General features: G+C 30.7%; 2 long non-coding RNA genes across 8 annotated transcripts; one reads left to right on the top strand and one right to left on the bottom strand.

The window, feature by feature from the left end:
* The first annotated feature begins 1,269 nt into the window (after positions 1 to 1,269).
* On the top strand, positions 1,270 to 8,399 carry LOC141457973 (uncharacterized). Of its 3 annotated transcripts, none has more exons than XR_012460689.1 (6): positions 1,270 to 1,635; positions 3,326 to 3,555; positions 4,241 to 4,781; positions 5,634 to 5,876; positions 6,623 to 6,703; positions 7,729 to 8,399. It is a non-coding gene; the product is annotated as an uncharacterized lncRNA (long non-coding RNA). The 3 variants fall into 3 exon arrangements; XR_012460690.1 differs by lacking the exon at positions 1,270 to 1,635 and adding an exon at positions 2,657 to 2,902; XR_012460688.1 differs by lacking the exon at positions 1,270 to 1,635 and adding an exon at positions 2,659 to 2,971.
* On the bottom strand, positions 6,856 to 12,075 carry LOC141457971 (uncharacterized). Of its 5 annotated transcripts, none has more exons than XR_012460686.1 (4): positions 10,593 to 12,075; positions 8,862 to 9,942; positions 8,284 to 8,398; positions 6,856 to 7,956 (listed from the first exon to the last, which is right to left on the bottom strand). It is a non-coding gene; the product is annotated as an uncharacterized lncRNA (long non-coding RNA). The 5 variants fall into 5 exon arrangements; XR_012460685.1 differs by having other exon boundaries at positions 8,862 to 8,965; positions 9,654 to 12,072; XR_012460684.1 differs by having other exon boundaries at positions 8,862 to 9,042; positions 9,654 to 11,694.
* Between the last annotated feature and the right edge of the window lie 2,721 nt (positions 12,076 to 14,796).

The raw sequence follows: 14,796 nt of genomic DNA, 5'->3' as shown, positions 1-14,796 counted from the left end.
GTTTTGTTTGTTTGTTTTACAGGTACTTCTGGTCAATCCAGTGTTCGTTTTTAAGAATAAGGTCCTCGGAAAAGGTCTATACTTTGTTACCTATTTCAACATCCCTTTAAATGCATCTCTTACTTCCAGTTATAATCAATAATAGTTTAGGAAAGTTATGAATTTTTTTTTTTTTAATTATATCTTCAAGTTTTTCATCGATCTTGAGGGTTACTCTAAGTAATTTGTTTTTGGTTTCCTACCTGCTTAAAATTCATTAAACATTCTTTACAGATCTGTGGACAGGTTTAGTTAGTAGATACAACTTATTATCCTGTTTAGCGTACTTTTAGTGTCAAACTTCAACATTCTTTAATATCTACGATCTGTCTATTTTCAGACAACAATGTATTTATTTAATATCTTCTGGTAAATAGATATCTCCATTACTATAGACTAATTGGTTTTAGTCTATCCAATTCGTCATATTCCAGCTGATTTTCCAACTACACCCTACTTCTTTCAGTCTATTAGCACTTCAATGGATTTTATCATCAATTACATCCAGTAGTTTGAAGTCCTACAGTAGATTGATGGATACAATAGAGCAGCATAGTTGGGGAGCAACATTAGATTCGTAAACAACCTGCTACTCCATAATTACAACTATTTAAAAAAAAAACTTGTTTTTACTGCTTGATTTCTTTTTAGTTTCGTTACTTGTAAATAGAGAAATATGATTGCATATTATGGAGATTTATAAAGTATTTTTCTCTCTTGTTACACCAAAACTATTATCCCTCAATATATATCGGTTATAGATACTCCATACATAGTGAGTCCCATGAAAAAGCGACTGCTTTTGTATTGACGATACTACGCGCACCATATGTAAGTGGTCTTACTGTAACTGCAAATTATTAATTGGGGTTTTGCACCGTTTAAGGGCCAAGATTCGGCGAGTTCGTCCCAACTATCAGAAGCAAAGGCCATGGACGCTACTGCATGACAATGCACCGGCAAACAAGGGTAAGATTGTACGTGATTTCCTTCCAGAAAAAAGTATCCGTAGCTTCTAAAGAGGGTGGAATTTATTAATGATTATTTTAAAATTTGCACAATTTAACAAAAATGATTGAAAATTTAAGGATTTATGCCTAAATTAAAGAAAATAGCGAACTATACAAAAATGGAAATATTAAAAAAAATTGACATTTGAATAAAAAGTGGATAACGGTAAGGGCACACTATTTCTATCTAGCGGCGACTGCTTAAACTAGTAACATGTATTTAATAAAAACTAGTTTCAGCAATAGCCACTAGGTAGCATGGGCATGTACTTTTGTTAGCTGTTAATACTCTAAATTAATAACCTCCCTTCAAAATTTGATTCAGACTCCGGTAGGTTACATCATAATTTGATATTTGTGTTTAGTCAACCCTTGTACTTTAAATTCAAATATAAAAATTGTAAGTTTTTGTTGAGGTGATTTTTTAAATATATCATTGGCAGTTTTCAAGTTGCTACTGCTAAACAGGCCAATGAGAATTTTAAATTCCTTAGAAATGTGATTGTGTTTCTGCATTAAGCAATAACTTACATGGGATTAAAAAAATCTGAAGGCTATGTTTGTAGCGCTTTAAGACTTCTTGCAGGTAAGCAACTCTTACTTAAAACATTGAAGTGCAAATTTTAAACCATGCCAGTAAAAAATTGTTTTACATTTGTATAATAAAATTTGGCAGTTTGAATGGTAGCAGCTAAACGTAATCACTTAATTAGGCCACGCCTCTAAGGGTCTATTGTAAAATTTTATCGGAGATTTGGTATAACTAAATGCTCAATTTTCTTCATATTTTTATAAACTAGCCATTCTCAGACACATGACAGTTTGAAAGCTATTTTATTTCTCTTGCACCGACCATTGACAGCTAAACCTTTTGCACCGATCTCCAACTGTGATTGAGAACTCAACACCATTCGAACAATATTTAAACAAATAACATTTACAATACCAAAATTATTTAAGTAACTCTAAGTACAAATAAAATGGCCTAAACTAGTAAACCATTCAACGTATTCTCTAAAATTACTTACATCAAAATCTAAAATATGTGCTGAGGAAAACTTGTGGAAAAACAACAATCTAAGAAACAAGATAAGTGCACTTACTGAAACGACAACAGCGATATTTATAAACTAGTTCTGCAGAGCAGGAGAAAAAATCAAAGACAGAAAGAAAATATAAATACGCTTGAACAAACTCAACAAATGACGCTGTTGCATATGAAAAAAAGGACGTATGGATATCATTGAAAGTAGAAATATAAAAAAAAAGCTATTTAAAAAACGAAAAAAGAGGGTGTGTGGGGGCTGTCCCCCATAAAAAAAAAGAGGACAGCCCCCACAAAAAATTTTAAATAAATTATCATGAATTAATAATTCGAAGAGATTCTGATTCGCTGTTACCATATAACCCGCCAGATTTAAATGTAAATATAAAATAAATATTTTTATATTTACATTTGAATTTGGCGGGTTATTTGGTAACAGCGAATCAGAATCACTTCGAATTAGGCCACACCTCCGGGCGCTATTATTTACATTTACCTACAATTCTAACGCATTATCTATGCAACAAAAATTCTTAAGACATATTAGGTTTCATTAATTTTATTTCACTATTTTTCAAAAAATGTTTTACAGTTAAATAACATTTTAAATATCACACCATATGATACTTTGTAACCCTGTATGTAACCTTCCTCACTCAGTCAGTGTTAGGTGGAAGCAGTCATAAGTATAAGTAGAATTCACTAATTGCAATGTATATTTAAATTGATTATTCATTGTCTAATAATGGGTGGAAATCCTCAACCTTAAGGGATTTAACATACTTGTACTATGATGGATAAAATCAGCGTACGTTTTGCATTCAGATAATAACTAACAATGCTGCTTAGTGATATTTGAAAATAAGCATGTGTTGAGGTATTATTTAAAATATAATAATTTTATTACAAACTCCTCAAAATTAAAGATTTTTAGAAAAGGTTAATTCTTTTTTTTTTTTAATTTATTAAGAATTGGTTAAATTTTGATATTGTGATTGACACCTTTTCTATGGTTTCCATATTTAGGTTGCAAAGATAGCTTACATTTTTTAATTATTTATGAACACTAAAATATTTTATTTCACAACTCATCAAACTGCAATAATGCTGTCTATAAAAAGGCAGAATCTATTAGGCAGTATAATTTTTATTTTTTAGAATATGTTACTGTGTATTTATTTGAAAGTATCTTAAAGAACTATAAGTGTGATTATATTTTGTTCTTTAATAGATTGCTGTAATACGTGGGAGAAACTACGGTATTTAGTGCTTTTTAACACTTTGACGGTGCTTAGTACCTAGAAGCTCAGCTTTCAACTGTAAATGATTACACATCTGTGGACCCTTCTTTACATCCAGCAGCCTGCCGTATTAGATGATTCTCATCAAGCCTATTCTGGAGTATAAAAATCTCAAGAAAATTTACTTACCTCTCTGCTTTATTTGGCATTGGTTTTTCAGGTAGTCTTATCTATTATTTCCTATGTTTTAAGTATTACCTAAACTTTCTAGTATTCCTAGTACTTACAAACTAAAACCTTTTTTTCTGATAACTAATCTTTCCCTTTTAAACTGAATAAATATGTTTATGGTAGTTTTAATTTTTGTTGAAAGTAGGTTTTAATTTCATTGATAAAATTAAACGTCAAACTGCATGTGAATTCTGAATATTTGTCCATTCAAATTGAACTATATTAGTCGTACTTAACATTTTTTTTTTGTTTATTTACATGACAATAAATAGTAGATAATAGAACTAGAAATAATATTAAAAGATGATAAATGTAATGGATTTTTCAATCCAATTAATCTGAATCACAAAATCATACGTGTTTTTTTGGAAATATATATGTATTTCTTTTTCATTAAATGAACAGGTTTAGGTTTTGTAAAACTTATTATTAGTTATAAGATTATATATTAGCTCGTTCTGAAAGACTGACCTGTTTAAAACATTTAAGCTTAAATCTTTATTTCTAATTTTTTAATTTATTTCTTTCATTCTTTTAAGATTAAAAAAAGAAATTTATCTTTAAAGACGGCTGAGTTTTGTTTGTAATCTGATTGAATAGAACGCTGTTCTATTCAAGATTAACTTTTGTAAACACATTTAATTGAATAATGATGATTTTCTGTCTTTACCCAGTGCTTTCTAACAATGCCAAGTTGCAGCTTAGTGATGCTCAGCTTTCATCTGGAAATGATAATCTCTATGAGCCCTGCTTCATATCCACAGCCGATGATATTAGATGATTCTCATTAAGTCTATTCTGGAGAATAAAACTATCAAGAAAATCTACTTACCTGTCGGCTTACGACCTTATACGGCTACTTATACGTTCTCAGTACTGCTACATAAACTAAACGTATTTGTTCGATAAATTATCTTGAACACTAGAGAATACTACCGCCATCACTCATTAAACATTACTTTAGTTCTGTGTAGACATAGTATCACACAGTCCAACTTCGTTCAATAAACCCACTTCAGTCTATTTCCACACAACCTAATTTGGTAGTTGGACGTAAAGCACGCCTATAAAGAAGGCATGACTTTGCTTTTTACTATTTCCACACATAAACGGATTTACTAAGAGGAATACTGAATATGAGGAAGTTCAGATCGGCTAGGTAGCAGAGCACTATGGATTTATAGACAACTCCTTCCTTCAAATCTACAACTACTTGTAAGTACCTTAATTAGTTATTAGTTAATTAATTTTCAATTTTTCATTAGTTGTAACCCTGTAGGCTGAGAATGATCAATATAGATTTTGGAAATTTTAATATTTTTCGCCGTGTTTGCGAAATATATTCATGTGTATTCAAAATAGTTTTAAGGGGTTTGTAATTATTAGCTCCTGATGAAAGTATTATATCATTTGTTTGATTTGCAATTTGAATGTGGGAAATTTGTCTCCAAATAAATTTTAAAAAATCAATTTAGTGTACCATTCCTAAAACAAAATATTTGTAATTCCCTCTACAAACTTCAGTTTAAAAATGCGAACGCTGCGCTATCTAGCGCCGATTGCTAAAACTAAAGTTACTAGTAGGTAATCTTAGTTCCAGCAGTCACCGCTAGATAGCATAGGCAGTTACTTTTGGCAACTCTTTTAATTAGAAAATACCATAGATTTTAATTTTTAGAAATTCCAAGTAATAGCCAAATCAGTTTAGTTCAAAATGATATTTCTTTTATTACAGAAAAACTCTTCATAGTGAAAGAGGGGTTTTAATGATAACTCATTAAAAAATAATTTAACAATTTTATTTAAATTTTTTACATTTGTCTTGGTTATTACTAGATGTAAACCTTTGCAATGGTTACCATTATTTTGATCACATAGCCTAATTTTTATTTTTATAAATTATGAATTCTAAAATATCTTGTTTTATTGCTCACAGCATCAAACTTGCTAATTGGTATCTGTGAAAATGCAGAATCTATTAGGCAGCATAATTTTTATTTGTCTAGAATAAGTTACAGTTTATTTAAGCAAAAACTTTAAGTTTGGTTATATTTTGTTGTTTAATAGCCTGCTGAAGTACAGAGATAGAATCTGCAGTCAGGAGCTTTCTGCTTTACCCAGTGCTCTCTAACAATGCCAAGTTGCAGCCTAGTAATGCTCAGCTTTCATCTGGAAATGACAATCTCTATGGGCCCTGCTTCATATCCAGCAACTGATAATATCAGTTGATTCTCATTAAGTCTATTCTGGAGAATAAAAATATCAAGAAAATCTACTTACCTCTCGGCTTTTTTGGCATTAGTTTTTCAGGTAATCTTATTTACTTTATACGTTCTAAGTATTGCAACATAAACTAATCGTATTTTTTGATAAATTATCTTTTCTTTTTAGTCAGAATAAATAACGTTTTAGCTTTTGTAAAACTAAACCAAAGATTAAAAAATGTATTATTTAGTTATAATGTGTGTTTATGTTGCAGTCTTATAATTCAAAAGAATTTTTTACTTTTATATAAAAAAAAAAGTATTTAGAAGGAGAAAAAAGAAAAACATTTAATTTAAAAAAAAGCTATTTATTTGCATGTCTATTTTTTACATATTCCATAATAAGAAATATATATATAAATTAATAAGATTCAAAAAGTGGTGAAAAAAGTATAATTAACAAAAAAGAAAAATTAAGAAATAGTTCAAAAAAATCCGCCAAAAAGCGCCACCTATAAGGCCAGTTAAAAAGTAGTTCCTGTAACAGTCACTAGATAGCAGTGCTGTGACCCCTATATAACCGGCTGCAGAGGAAATTCTCGTCAGTACGACTTGAGTAATACAGGGGGTTAGGTTGCTCTGTTGCTCCGAACATATCTTGTGAAACATCTTTTACCTCTCTCCCAAAGAATCATGATGTCGGGAGATGTTGTAGCTTCGACAGTTCTTAATTTCTTATATTCCTTTATTTTATAATGGTTGCGTTTTAATTTGCAATATCATTGAATAGAATGCTTTTTAATTCAAGATTATCTCTATAAACTGTTTATTTCATTGAATAATGATTTTCAGATTGAAAACAGCCAATAACTGCAAAACCGTCCATCAACAAGTGGAAATGAAAAAGACGTTGAGGAAACATCGATCAAAAGAGTAAGTACAAACAACTTTTGTTATGAATCAATCACTAAAAAAATTATTATTTAGGTAAAGGTAATTTGCATGTTTGTATCATAATCTTATTAAATGATTTTTTGACTTAAAGTGAAAATAAAAAGTATTTAGTAGGAGAATAAATAGAAACCTTTAGTAAAAAAAAAATTTATTTGCATGCCTATTTTGTTTTTACACTTTTAAATACATATAAATTAATAAAATACAAAAAGAAGTGATAAAAAACTGTTAAAAACTAACAGAAAAACTTAAAATAATAAAGAAATTAAGGTAAACGAAAAAAAGTTAAAAATTAAGTTTCAAAAAAATCCGCCAGAGGGCGCCACCTATCAGACAGGTGTGAAAATAGTTCCAGAAGTAGCCACCAGGTAGCAGTGCTGTAACCTTCTCTATATATACGGCAACAGCACAGAATCTCGTCAGTACGACTTGAGTGATGCAGGGGGGAAGGTCGCTCTGTCGCTCCCAAACATATCTATCTAGTCTAGTCTAACATCCATCACCTCTCTCTCAAAGAATCATGATAGTGGGGAGATGTTGTCGCTTCGACGGTTCTCCCCACCCTGCCCCGCCCTTCCAGCGAACTTAGTTATATAGCCTCCCAGAGCAAGATGGCGGCCAATTAACTCACCTGATCCAATGGCTCCTAGATCGCTCCAGCTGACTGTTGCTCTTGCACACTCTTACGACTCTGCCAGCCATTTTTAACCTTCCCTCTAGGTTTTCTTTTTCACTTCTACTACTCTCTAGACTTTGTAACCTTCCTTTTAGGTTATCTTTTTTATTTTTTCGCATTCTCTTCAACACTTTCAAATATTAATAAAATATTATTCATTTTTTACGTTTTATTTTTACTTTTTCGTATTAATTAACAGATTTAATGGAAAAATAAATAAAATAATTTTTTGAAGAATTTTTTATTAACTTTTTCTAAACATGCAATTTTTAATTTTGTTGAAATCATGCACATTACGTATAATAATTACTTACTTTTTTTTTTATAGATTCCTAACCAATGTTTGTTGGAATATTCACACTGGATTGATGTTTTACGTCTTTTTCACTTGGGCTTCCATTGATGAACAGTTTTGCAGGCAGTACTCTTGGTGTCACCAGTATTGATTCTGAAAATAACATTTATTGTATCCAGCAGCTGACCCTTAGATTTTCTCTTCCTAGGAGCTTCTTACAGCTCACTGTCCGGAAAAAGTTCCGGGCGCTAATGACCTCAGCTGTTGATGCGCCAAAAAAAAAAAAAAACATTTATTGTAATTAAAATGTAAGGGGTTTCACCTAGTATTATCATGTGGAACTATTTATGTCTATTATAAAGATTAAATAAAGAATTGATAGCTCATTTAAATCTTTTTATTTAAAAAACCTAAATCTTTTCATTCAATGATAATGAAATTTACTTCCAAAAATATTTTTTTTAAGTATTTAAACTTTTTTTAAGCATCCAAATTATTCGTTTTTTTTTTTTAACATGCAATTATAAGTGAAAATTCTTACATTACTTGGTGAAAAAAAACGTGCACAATCATATAATAACCACTTACTTTTTTTTTGTATAGCTTCCCAACCAAATTTGTTGGTATATTTACTCTGGATTGATTTACGTCTTTTCACTTGGCTAGTTTTGCAGGTATCACTATGGAATCACCAGGGTTTAATCTGAAAATCAATCTTATGTATTATAATTATTGAGTTTTACCTAGCATTAAGAAAAACATCTGTAACAATTTATGTATATTATAAAAATTAAATAAAGAAGACTTTGATTAAACTAAAGAATTGATCATTTTTTAAAGAACCTAAATCTTTTCATTCGATGTTAATGAAATATATTTCCAAAAAAACACACTATTTTCACATCAATAAGATTAATTTGATTGAAAAAATTTATTTGTATTATATTTTTACATTATTTTCATAAAATGAATTAAAATATCATAAGCTTGAATGAAAATAGTACTGTTATTGGAAAATGATGAAGAATTCACATGCATGTTTGATGTTGAATTTTTCAATTAAATTACTGCTACCAACAATAAAAAATTAAAACTTTAATTTATATTAATAAAGTTTTAGTTTATGTTGTATCACTCAGAACATAATTAATAATAGATAAGTCTACCTGAAGATCAATTCCAAAAGACGCCCTTTGTTTAGTTTATAGTCGAAAATACAATGGATGCGATTCACTTCACATTCATGACCTGCTGGTAGGATAGAAGGACCCTTAAAAATTCATCTCAGGTAAGAGGTGAGCTTAAAGAGGCTACAAGTTACCAAAAAGCCGCCCATGGATGTTAGAACTGCATGAACGAAAATACTAAATAAACCTAAGTAGGAGTAATTCGAATTTAATTCACACGATATTAATACCATATTTAAAACGTAGAATTTTTATGTTAAACCTCTTTTCAAAAAGATATTTTGAAATTTTGCTCTTAATAACATTCAAGAAATGTTTACCTACGATTATCACAAGAAGATAGGACTAATTACACAATTCTGTGACAAAATAAATGAACTTGTTCGAAAGAAACGTACAGATTTGACATATATTAATGAACAAAGTTTCAAGAATTTAATCTTTTTACCAATTTTATTTGTTTAAAAAAAATCTATTACAATTTTACATTATGTAAAAACTTTTTTCATGAAATTAAAGTTAACAAACATGTAATTTAGAATACAATACAGAAAAAATTCTTATTGAAAAAAAGTTTAAATTGGCTGAATAAGAGTTTCATTAGATTAAAAGTGCTATAGAATTCACATGAATGTTAAACTTTCATTCATGCACATGAATAAAAATGATTATTTAAATTAAACGTGCATTCTCCTACGACTTTATTCCGATTCAGATGAAAAGAACAACTTTAAAAAGGTTTGCTTTTTTAACGTAATACTTTGAACGTACCAAATAATAGATAAGATTATCTGAAGAACATTTCTACTGGCCAAATGGTAGGTAAAATTCCTTGACTTCATTCTCCAGAATAGAATGGATGAGAATCGTCCAAAATTGGCCAACTTGCTGTAGGGTGTAAAGAAGAGCCCATACATGTAGTTTTCCAACGAACGCTCAGCAAAACTACACTACAACTTGTCAGTGCTGGATAAGCCAATGGATGAAAACTGTGTATGGGTAGAAAATGAAGGAATAATCCATCGACAGTTTCCACTTAATTCACATTAATTGAATTAATCTAGAAATCAGAACATTCTTCTGTTAAACTGAATCTACTTATAGCTTCATTTTATCTCTATCCAGTTTCGAACTTTCATCAAGCATCTTAACGAATCTATCGAAGTTGATCTATTACTTCTATATAGTTTTAACTCCACTTCAACGGAGTTCCCACCTCGCACTAAACTTGCTGACTAAATGAGGAAGGTTACATGGTGGTTATGTGTGCCATTAGTTAATTGATCGTAAAGAAATTTGTAAAAATAATGAAATAAAAATTAATTAAACCTAGTATTTATTAAAGAGTTCTGAACGTTCAGTGTATTTATAATGTGTTTAATTTTTAAAATTGAAATTGTATTCTATGCTGGTGAGAGGGGGGTGCAAATTTAAGCATAAAACACAGAACTACACTTATTTCATTTGTACTTGGAAATAATTACTATTTAATGAAATAATGATGAATAAGTGACCCAAATAATTTAACTAAAGCAAGAATGGAAACAATAACAACAAAAGATATGCAACATGCTAGCATATTTATGTTGTACGTTTTTGTTTGGGCAGTCACTACTTCTTAAAACAAAGGATTTAAATATAATCTCAAAAACAATAACTACATTAAACATCTACATGATAAACAAGAAACATTATGAATAAATTATAAACCTCTGCATGAAGGTCAATGTGAAATTATCATAAGGCCAAGAAAGAAGCAGAAGAAAAAAAATTTACTGAGTAGAAGCGAAAATTCCCAAACCAAGACCAAAATAAACTTCCACACAGCATATTTGCCACTTTTTCTTACATTGGAATCGAGACAATATAACCTAATCACCTAATCTAGAAAACGAAACTGCGTTTAGGACCAACAAAACGTACTGGTATGTGCACTAGTGATGGGCAGAACGAGTCCGTCTTTGGACTCGTTGGATTTGAATCAGTTCCAGGGTTGGAATCGATTCCAACAACTCGTTCACCGATTCCGGTCTCTGTACTTACCCTATGCATTAGTAACATTGTAAAAAATATCATTAAATGTTAGCTTTCCCAGTTAATAACAAAACTATATTTCTTTAACACACATTGAGTACTATCCCTAATTTCCAATTGCACTGATAAATATAAAATTAACAACGTAACACAAAAATTAACATAAAAATAGACTAGTCAATTATAAAAATTAAAGCAATGCTGTTTAGTCATTATCTAGCTTGACCACTGGAAGACTGGAGTTAATGTGCTTCAAGAGGATCCAAGATAGAGAAACGGAAATGGGTAGGAAATTATTCCCATAAAAAAAAATCTAACCCTTCAAGCAAAATGATAATTACTCATAAATAAAGAAATATTTATTTACTAAGAATTGAATATCAAGCTTTAAAAATATTATCTCATTATCTTACGAAAAGAAAAAGCTGTGTGCTTAATCTTTAACATAGCGCTGGACACTCTTATTCTTATCTTCATTGGGTAAGTTTGAACGTGTACATGTCAGCTAGACGGTCAAAGTAAAACTGGGCCAAAATTTAGTATTACCTAACTGGTTTACTTAGTGTAGTATCCCTCCCACTCTATCACCTATTTCACAAACATTCATCGATTAAAAATATTTTTTAGTTAAATATTCGTTTCATTGGAATACAAAAAACATTATAACGCTTTCTTAAGATGATTTGAATTTTTAAAATTTGTTTTTGTCCATTACTCTTATAAAATACGAAGAATTTCAAATAAAATATAATATACAAACACAGAATGATCTAGTGTGCAGGTGGAGTCAGTCGTAGTTACCATGACAACGGAACCGTTAAACGACTCCGGTTCCAGCTCCAGCAATTTCTATTGGCTAGATTCAGTGAACGAAAAAATGGAACGAGTCCGGTTTCAAAAGGATTTAAATCACTCCGGATTCGACTCCACCAACTCCAGTGGATTTAACCAATGAAAATGCTAGAGCTGGGCCGGAGTCGTTTAACGGTTCCGTTGTCATGGTAACTACGACTGACTCCACCTGCACACTAGATCATTCTGTGTTTGTATATTATATTTTATTTGAAATTCTTCGTATTTTATAAGAGTAATGGACAAAAACAAATTTTAAAAATTCAAATCATCTTAAGAAAGCGTTATAATGTTTTTTGTATTCCAATGAAACAAATATTTAACTAAAAAATATTTTTAATCGATGAATGTTTGTGAAATAGGTGATAGAGTGGGAGGGATACTACACTAAGTAAACCAGTTAGGTAATACAAAATTTTGGCCCAGTTTTACTTTGACCGTCTAGCTGACATGTACACGTTCAAACTTACCCAATGAAGATAAGAATAAGAGTGTCCAGCGCTATGTTAAAGATTAAGCACACAGCTTTTTCTTTTCGTAAGATAATGAGATAATATTTTTAAAGCTTGATATTCAATTCTTAGTAAATAAATATTATGAGAGTAATTATAATTTTGAAGGGTTAGAATTTTTATGGAATAATTTCCTACCCATTTCCGTTTCTCTACCTTGAATACTCTTGAAGTAAGTTAACTCCAGTCTTCTAGTGGTCAAGCTAGATAATGACAAAACTGCATTGCTTTAATTTATATTTGACTAGCCTATTTTTGTGTTAATATTTGTATTACGTTGTTAATTTTATATTTATCAGAGCAATTGGAAATTAGGGATAGTACTCAATGTGTGTTAAAGAAATATAGTTTTGTTATTAACTGGGAAAGCTAACATTTAATGATATAATAATATAATAAATTGCGTGACATTTGTTCTTATGTTTAATCGTTCCAAACCTTCTGCTGCCTCATTTTCATTTTTATTTGCCTAAATTTTTTGGGGCGGGGCGGAATCACTTTTTTTAAAAATAGGGATTTGAATCAACTCGTTCCACCATCGGACTCGTTCCAATGGAACGAGTCCGCTCAAATAGCCCATCACTAATGTGCACATACCGAAACCAATAACTCTTTCAGAAACAATTTCTGTAACTCAACCAACCCGCAACGCCCTGAAGAGGGCAATATATTTGTCGAAACGTTGGCAAAAAGACGAGTTGTTTTTTATTTGACCGATTCCTCGCCAATCTTGAATCCTTAGTTTAATAATTTACGGTCATGAAGCCTATATTTTAATGTAGGTAACAGAGACGGAAAAAGTAGAATTCTGGACGCACTGGATCCAATTCCGTATATTTTCCATGTAATATTACATTTCATTATATTATAATTTCATTTTGTCCATAAAGACCAAGAGATGAATCTTCGGTTAAAATATAAAATGATTGCAGTATATTTAGTTATTTTCTTTTGTAGGTGATTTTTTAATTTTGTGAATGTAAATATAATTAATAAAGACAATTATTATTATTATTACATTTCATTTTCCAAAAAAAGGCCACTCATTCTGTTTACTCTAACCGGGACCATAAATATTGGACAAAGATAGTAACAATAGAAATCTCGACAAACAGGTATCCAATTCGAAGTTTTTCTTTCATATCTTACCTTTCATAACCCAAACGTAGGCTTCCCTATATGTTTATTTTTACCCTGGCCATAAAATTAGGTAACAGAGAACGAAAAAGTAGAAATCTAGACATACTGAATCCAATTCCGTATATTTCCCATGTAATATTACATTTCATTCTCCAAATGATCTTTATCAATCTTTTCCTTTGTATTTTACTTTTGATGTGCTGAGAAAAGTCAACCCTTTATGTCTATTTTTTATTTATGGCCATAAAAGTAGGTAACAGAGACGGAAAAAGTAGAATTCCCTCACGTTATACTTTTCACTTTTGATAAAAAGGATACCCATGATGTTTATTCTATCCCCGGCCATAAGAGTAGGTCATAGAGATCGAAAATGCAGTAATCAAAACGAATTGGTAGCCAATTCAGTTTTCCCCTTATATTATCCTTCGCTTTCGATTTGAAGACTACTCTTTATATTTATTTCATCCCTGGCCATAAAAGTAGGTGACGTAGTTCGAAAAAGAAGAAATCAAAAGTTGAGGCCAATTACTTGTTTTTCTTTTGCACCTTACCTTTCATGATCAAAATGTAGGCTACCCTTTATGTTTATTTTAGTTCTGGCCATACAAATAGTTGACAGACATCAAAAGTCAAAATCAGAAGAAATGGGTGACAATGCGATGTTTTTCTTTCATATCTTACCTTTCATTATCCAAACGTAGGCTTCCCTGTATATTTATTTTTGCCCTGGCCATAAAAGAAGGTGACGAAGCAAATCTAGAAGAATTGGAAGCCAATTCTATTTTTTTTCCTTATATTATGCTTATCACTTTCGATAAGAAGGATAACCACTATCTTTATTCCATCCCTGGCCATAAAAGTAGGTATGAGTCAGAAAGAGAAGAAATCTAGACGTACGGACATCACATTTGGTATTTTACCCTTGTATTTTTACATTTCATTGTCCAAATGGGGGCAACTCATTCTATTGATTTTAACTCAGGCCATGAATGTTAGTGTCAAGAGATAGTAAAAGTAAAAATAAAAGCAGAGGTTTTTGATAATGGGATCTGTTAACCTTTACATATCACTGAGAGTGGCAGACATATCGTTCCTAAACGTCGCCCGAACTATTCTGTACGTTTATACAGGATAAATAAACAGGTTAAGAGAATAATTGCCTATTGGTCAGGCAATGGGCACGTGTACATTCGCCTGAGGTAGTTAAAGAGTTAACGTTATCCTTTCCTGTTTAACAAAAAAAAAAGAGACAGATTTCTAATCTCAAATAACCATGTACTAAATCAGGGCTTGATAATAAATACTGGGTCGTCCTTGTTTCATTATGTTCATAAAACACTGGAGAGGAAGATTCCGTCTACGGCCAAAAAAAGTTA

The sequence above is a fragment of the Rhodnius prolixus genome, unplaced genomic scaffold (genome assembly GCF_049639745.1).
Source record: "Rhodnius prolixus isolate KJV_2025 unplaced genomic scaffold, Rpr scaffold_5, whole genome shotgun sequence".
NCBI classification, from domain to species: domain Eukaryota; kingdom Metazoa; phylum Arthropoda; class Insecta; order Hemiptera; family Reduviidae; genus Rhodnius; species Rhodnius prolixus.
The sequence above is the reverse complement of the archived record's forward strand: the minus strand, read 5'-3'. Positions and strand labels throughout refer to the sequence as shown.